Source organism: Dromiciops gliroides, chromosome 1 (genome assembly GCF_019393635.1).
Source record: "Dromiciops gliroides isolate mDroGli1 chromosome 1, mDroGli1.pri, whole genome shotgun sequence".
Lineage (NCBI taxonomy): Eukaryota > Metazoa > Chordata > Mammalia > Microbiotheria > Microbiotheriidae > Dromiciops > Dromiciops gliroides.
The window spans coordinates 571,503,494-571,511,011 of NC_057861.1; the positions used below are offsets into that span (position 1 = coordinate 571,503,494).

The 7,518-nt window shown below is 49.4% G+C and overlaps 2 pseudogenes; both read left to right on the top strand.

Moving 5' to 3' along the window:
- The first annotated feature begins 1,630 nt into the window (after positions 1-1,630).
- LOC122736273 lies at positions 1,631-3,919 on the top strand (annotated as a pseudogene).
- A 662-nt stretch (positions 3,920-4,581) lies between these two features.
- Positions 4,582-4,978, top strand: LOC122751906 (annotated as a pseudogene).
- The last annotated feature ends 2,540 nt before the right edge of the window (positions 4,979-7,518 follow it).

Here is a 7,518-nt window from a genome sequence, read left to right on the forward strand (position 1 = left end):
TATCCTGAGATCATTGGCTCTCCTTCGCCTTCCACATCCCAATATTGGGTCTGGAGACAAAGGGTTGGGCCTCAAGAAGTCAAGGTTGTTCTAGTGAACATATGACCAGACGATGGCCTGGTCCAGAGTCTCTGGAGAAGATTCTTTGCAAGAAGCACTTCCCAGTGAAAGAGTGGGTTTTCCAAAGGTGAATTTCTTCCCTTGGGAAGAACATGTGCTTCCCCTTGAGATCCCTTGGCCGCAATGTTCCCCTGATGTCTTCCAAGTTGGCAATTTAGAAGGTAGAAAAGGTGCATCTTGTGGGGGTGAAAGGACAGCCTGACTCATGCTCTGTCTTACTTTCCCAGATAAGCCCCCTGCTTAAGGAGAGATAGACGACACCCATCATATAGTGTTGCTCAGGCTGACCAAGTTTTCCCCAGGTTCCTTCACTAGTGGGAACATTGTTCTAGATTGTATTTAATTTCCTGAATTAGAACCTTTGTGGAGATTTTTGGGCAGCAACACCAACTATCTGAAGGGAAGTGGAAAGGGTTGGCATACCATGGGTTAATCTTTTGGAAAGTTTCTCCCTGATTCTCACTGACTCCTACATTCCCTTTCACAGCCCACCCAATTCTATCTTTGTGCTGTGTCTTTTCGCTGGTTGAGAGTCTTTTGTCTCAACCTGCCTGATTGGCAAAAGATGGGTCCACTGAGCTTTGTCCATGAGCCAATTCACAAGTCATCTTCCATTTTCCCTGGTCCTTATTAAAGAGCCCTCTGCCATCATGGAGTGCTCAGACTACTGGACTACTGGAAAGTTGTGGCTTCCTGACATCCTTTGTGCTGGTGATCTTCTTTGCTTGGCTGTTCAACAGCAGTGAGACCTGTCTGAGCTGCCAAGTCCCAATCACAAGAGTCTAAGGGACATTTCTGGACACAAAGTAGAGTCAAGGCACACATTTCCTGACAGGCTGAGGCAGGTTGTGAGCAGTGGCAGGGCCAGAAAAAGCCTGCATCATGCCTGTACAGTGCCAGCCAGCCCCCTCTGGAGCTCTGTGTAGCATAGGAAGCTCTTGATGTGGTGCTGAAGCAGAAAGAAGCAGTTTTGAGGGAATGGTGGAAATGTTGGTGTTAGGTGCCAACCCAATGAGTGACTTGATGTGGCAGGAATTATTTTGGGAGCTTGGGCCATTTGGGTATAAGAGGAAGTGGCTGAGAAGGAAAAAAAACATCCATACCTAGTATTGAGTTCAAGTCAGAGAGAGAAGCAGGGCAAGTGGATGAGTAGGCTTGAGGAAGGAAGCCTTGAGGAAGCTGGGAAGTGGCAAGGCTGAAAGTGAGGAACAGAAGAGGTTTACAGGCAGGTTCTAATGCTGTCCATGGGAATGGAGCAATGACCAGGGGACAGCAACAAAGAAGAAAGCATAGTGATGATAAACAAGTCCTCCCAGGAAAAGGAGAAGGGTGACTTCGAAAGGTCAGGGAATGTTGTTGTTTTATGGAGGAGGCAAAGTTGTAAGGCTGCAGCTAATGAGGTAGGGAAAATTGGGGCCATGTGTGGCTGAGAAAATATCAGGGAAGATGGGGAAGGAGCACAGCCTTGAGGTGGCAGCTGCTGTGGCCCTGACCTCTGGCCGTCATTACTGAGCCTGGGAAGGAGGAGGAGGATGAGGAGGGGGGTTCTTGGGGTTGCCCTGAGGCCAGGAAGGCAGAGCCCCCCAACCCTGTGGTCTCAGTGGTAGCCAAGAACCTGGTGCTGCTCAAAGCCTGCTCCTTCAACATGACTTTTGAGTTGGGGGATAAATACAAGATCATTGAGACCATTGGTACTGGAGCCTACAGGATGGTCTCCTCCGCCCACTGCTGCCTCACTGGCCAGTAGGTACCCATCAAGAAGATCTCTAATGCTTTTGATGTCATAACCAATGCCAAGCAGACCTTCAAGGAGCTGAAGATCCTTAAAAACTTTAAGCATGACAATATCATTGCCATCAAGGACATTCTGAAACCCACTGTGCCCTATGGGGAATTCAAATCTCTTTATGTTGTCCTGGATTTGATGGAGAGTGACCTACACCAGATCATCCATTCTTCCCAGCCACTCACCTTGGAGCATGTATGCTTCTTTTTGTACCAGCTGCTTAGAGGACTTAAGTATATGTACTCAGCCCAGGTGATCCACCATGACCTCAAGCCCTCCAACCTGCTGGTCAGTGAAAACTGTGAGCTTGCAAATACATGACTTTGGCATAGTTTGGGGCCATTGCACTTTCCCAGCTGAGCATCAGTACTTCAAGACAGAATATGTTGCCACAGGCTGGTACAGGGCTCCTGAGCTCATGCTCTCCCTGCATGAGTACACACAGGTCACTGACCTGTGGTCTGTGGGATGCAACTTTGGAGAGGTGCTGGCTCGTCGACAGCTCTTTCCAGGCAAGAACTATGTCCAGCAGCTTCAGTTGATCATGACAGTATTGGGGACTCCATCACCATCTGTGATCCAGGACATCTGGGCTGAGCATTACATGCCTCCATCCAGAGTTTGCCTCCACCCCAACCAGTGCCCTGGGAGACAGCATACCCAGGTGCTGACTGGCAAGCACTGTCACTTCTGGGCTCCATGCTGGGCTTTGAGCCTGGTGCTTGGATCTCAGCTGCAGCTGCCTTGCCCCACCCCTTCCTAGCCAAGTACTGTGACCCTGATGATGAGCCAGACTGTGCCCCGCCTTTTGATTTTGACTTTGACTGGGAGGCCCTGACACGTGAACAAATAAAGGAGGCCATTGTGGCTGAGATTGGTGACTTCCATGCCTTATGTGAGGGAATGCGACAACAGATCCATTTCCAGTCCTTATTGCAGCCTTTGGCTGGGGAACAATGCTGCCCTGGTGTGGAGATGCTCAGTCCCTGAGGACCTGGTTCAGACCGTGCCATGGAGTCACCACCTCCAGCCCTACCTCCCCCTGGACCTGTCTCCAACACCATAGACTTGACCTCCTCTCAGCCTCCTCTACCCACTGGAGATCCAGCCCCACCTGAAAAAGAAGGGCCCGTCTCAGACAATACCAAAGGTGCTCTCAAGGCTGCCTTGCACAAGTCCTTAATGAACCTGCTTAAAGATGGTCCCACTGCACCCGTAGAGGCCCCTGAGCCATGAAAGCCAATAACAGCCCAAGAGCGGCAGAGGGAGTGGGAGAAGAGGAGGGGGCGGCAGGAGGGAGCCAAGGAGCCAGAGAAACGGCAGAAAGAGAGAGAACGCAAAGAAAGGGGTGTAGGGGCAGCTGAGGTCCCTGTGGTGATCCCCTGGCTGGGCTGGTGCTGACTGACAATGACCAAGCTTATTAGAATGTTGGACTCAATGAATGGCCCAGCCTCCAGCTCCACCTCCAGGACCAGCAGCACTGACTGCACCACCCCTGCTCCTCCTCCTGGACCCACCCCCCTCCCCACTCCTAGCTATTATCTCCTCTGCTCTCCAAGCCCCAGTTACACCCCTTCCGGTCCCCCAAGCATTGGTTGGACCTCCTAACCTTCCTGGGCCCACCCCCACAGGAACCATGCCTTACTTTCCACCTGGCCCACCCCCATCAGATCTAGGGGGATCCCATCAGGTTCCCACTTCAGAGTCACCACATGTGAACCTAGTGACTCAGCAACTATCTAAGTCACAGGTTGATTATCTACTGACCCCTGTTTTCTCAGGAACCCCAAAGGGCAGTGGGGCTGGCTATGGAGTTGGCAATCAGTCTTTGCATATGGGTGTGGCTGATGGGCCTCAGGACAGCCAAACAGATTCAGCTCTGCTGTCAGCCTCTCTGCTGACATGGGATAAGGACATGGGATAAACTCAGCTGACATTGAGTCTCTACATTGTGAGATCCAGATGGACCCTCCTATGTTGCTACCTGACCTGCCTGACCTTCAGGAGCCTTAAGGACCATGCATTTAAAAAACCAGGCTCAAGCTGGGGACAGAGGAACAAGATCCTTCAGTTTAAGTCAAAGTCAGGGTCTAGAAAGGTAGCCCCAAAAGACTGAGAATCCTTGTCTTGGTGGGGAGAATAGGAGCACTGATTTATTCTCCAGGTTCATCTCACATTCATCCTGCAACCTTAGGTGAAAGCCTCAGTATCTGTAAAACTCTGGGGAAATTAGGAGGGCCAGGAAGTTCTGTTGCCTATCACTTCTCAGAGCCGCCACTTCCAGGATTGAATTAAAAAAAAATTTTTTTTTACATTCCTATTATTGTGGGAGTAGTGAAATATAAGATTGTTCCTTAAAAAAAAAAATCAAGGAAGATAGGCAAACTGGACTTTGCCAAAGCTCCCGGCACTTCCTAGAGGGTGTAAGAATTCATTGTAGCACGTGGCCTGCAGTCTCTGAGAGCTTCTCTCCTCTCTCCCGGTTTCAGAACCTCATTTGCAACAAGAGGCGGCAGCGGAGGCAGCGGCAGGAGGAGCCCAGCAGGGAAGTTCAGCGAGGCCATTCGCTCACAGTCCTCCTTGCTCCCCCACAACCGGAGCTAAGCACCCAAGCCAGCCCCCTGCCGCACACCCAGCCCCCACCCTTTACCACCTCTCCTTAGAGAAGGGGGAAGATGAGAGAATATAGTTCAAAGTCCAGCCAGCCTCTGGCCTCCAAACTGGAGAAAGATGGGTCTGAGAAGAGAGGGTGGGGCTGACCCTGGAAACAACCTCCAAAGGAACCCAGTGAGGCACCAACTCCCAAGAGACCTCGGGCCCACCGAAGGGGAGTCAGAACAAGGGGGCTGCAAAAAGGCCGGGAAAACCACGACTGCACCAGGGAGGAAACCAAGAGGTAGAACCAAAAAGCTGGAGAAAGAAGAGGAAGAGGGGATATCCCAGGAGTCTTCGGGGGGAGCAGTAACCAGGTCTGCTTATAATCGCACTACCTCATTCCCCTGGATGATGGTGACGACGACTCGGCAGCCCTTTCCTTCTGAGACTAGACAGAAAAATGTTGATCTCCTTTAAATCTCCACTTTTCTTTCCCCACCTTTCCTTTCCCTCAGTCTGTCCTTCCTGGTGAGAGAAAAGATTATATTTGGACTCTTCTCAGAGCCTTAAAGGCAGGAGAGTGAGTCTGGTTCAGGCCAACAGCTCTATGGCCCCAAACCTCACAACAGGGGGCCACTCGGCACATGAGGCTTCAAGCTGAGGCTCCTGAGCCTTAGGCCTGATAAGGGCCTGGGTTTTGTAGGAGTTGGGCTGGGCTGGGAGTACACCTTGAGGCACCCAAAGTGATCCCCACGTGACTCAGAGCTCAAGCCCTGACTGAGTTTTGTTTTTGAAAAGTTATGTTTACCACAAGCACTGTTTAGTGGGGAATGGGACATTTTTACTCCAGCATAGGGTTGGGGCCTAACGGCTGCAATCTGATTGGTGGTGGGTAAATGGAGCAATCTGATTGGTCAAACCCCAAGAAGGTTTTTTCTTTCTTGAAGAGTTATGTATGTTAACACAGTATTGTTCTGAAGGGGGGTGGGGTGGGGTGGTGACACTCTTGCCCAGAATAGGTTAAAGCCTGGTATTGTAGTTTGTAAATCTGATTGGTTAACTGGTACCACCTGATGGGTTCTTAAGCTGTTAATTCTGTATAAATAGCAATTGTAATAACTGTAATAACTGAAAATGTAAATGAGGGGTATCAAAGGCTTTAATGTGATTGGTCAGAGGGGACCCTTGAGGGGTATAATAGAGGTGAGGGACCTCACTTGAGTGCACTCTCTGGCACATTCAGAAGAGTGCCCATCTTCATGAAGATGAATAAGCCTTCACTCACCAACTGCTGCCTGCTTGGGATTTTTGACAGTGACGGGCTGGCACACTAGGGTGCCAACACTAGAGCTGCTAACACTAGAGCTGAAGCAACACGAAGAGTGGTTAGCTGTGTTTCTAACAATTTGGTGCATTGGCCAGGAACCTGAAGAGGAAGATGGTCCGGCAAAAATCCAAGAGGGTCCAGCAGGAGCTCCCCACTGATTTCAGCGGCTGAGCCCATCCGGGGATCTGCAGCCAGTTCATCTCCAAGGGAACCCAAAGAAGCGGCAGCAGCAATGTTGGTAAACGCTCTAGGGGGAGCAAGGGAAGAAAGGGCAGGAGGAGAGAAGGGAACTGAACCACAGTGATGGAGCATTTTGTGCACAGACCCAGGTAAGAAAAGGCAGACTACCTTAGTACTGCCTGGGCGATCAGGGTACATTCTGCAGGAACTGAAAGTGTGTGAATGAGATGTGCCATAGGCAGGAAGTGAGTGCGGAGCTTGGATCTGCAGTTCTCTTCTCCCGTGACGGAAAGAGTCAGAGAAGAGTGAAGGGAAGGCGGTGCTGCGGAGAGAGGGACACTGATGTTCCAGGGGTAGGAAGTTTAGGAGGTTAGACCTCAGCCCCAACCTTTAGGCAGAATGGGGAATAAGTCTCGAGCCCTGGGGACTGAGCCGACCTGGGAGGCAGCTATTACTCCCGATAGTCTTTTAGGGAAGGATGCTGGAGAGATGAGGGGGAAACTGGTATCTCAGGCCCTGGGAATGAACTGATCCCAGGAGGCAGCATTCCTTCTTTGGATAGGATGCTGGAGAACCAGGAAACGAAATTGGAACCAAATTAGCATATCGGGCCCTGGGGATGATCTTAACCCACAAGGCAACATTCCTTCTGATAGTCCATTATATAGGATGCTGGAGAGATGGTGGGGGGAGAATTTGAGGATAAAAGGGACAAAAAGGAATAAAAAAAGGGATAAAAAGGAGATCTCACATCAGTTGGTTTGTTTCTGTGTGTGTAGTTATGTGTATCTGTCAATTCTTGTACTCATGTGTACAGTCTTTGGAAATTTGTAGTTGTAGTCTTTCCCATGCTCTGGCCAGGCTGGAAGGTGGAGGAGGGTAGAAATTGATTCAGAGTTTGAATCAGGTGTTGGAATGTAAATCTATACTTTCATTATATATATATATATTATTATTATATATACATTCATAACTTTAGATGAATATTGTAAAAGATGATAGAGGGGGCTAGAATCAAATTGGGAGACACCACATGTCCTAAGTCCCAAAGCCCCTCTCTTTCTCATGGCAATTTCTGCTGTGGAGGAATGGAGGCAGTGCCTCCATTCAGTACCACTTTTGAATCGTGTGTGGTAGAATAGTTTATAATTGGGCATTATTGGTAAATGTGTAAAAGTAGAAAAGAAAAGAATTTTAAGTCCTAAGAACAACTTTTGGCTTTTGTTTAATTTGCATGATGGCCTGGCCCAGAGACTCTGGAGAAGATCCTTTCCAAGAAGCACTTCCCAGTGAAAGAATGTGGGCTCGGTTTGGATTTTCAAAAGTTGAAGGAACACTTCCTTTGGAAGAACAGGTTTTTTCCCTTGAGATGTCTTCTGATGTCTTCCAATTTGTATGTTCAGAAGGTAGAAAAGGCCAATTTTGTGGTTTGAAAAGAAAGCCTGAGTCATGCTTTGAAGCAGAAAGAAGCAGTTGTGAGGGTATGTGGGAAAGGCGGTGTTAGTAGCCA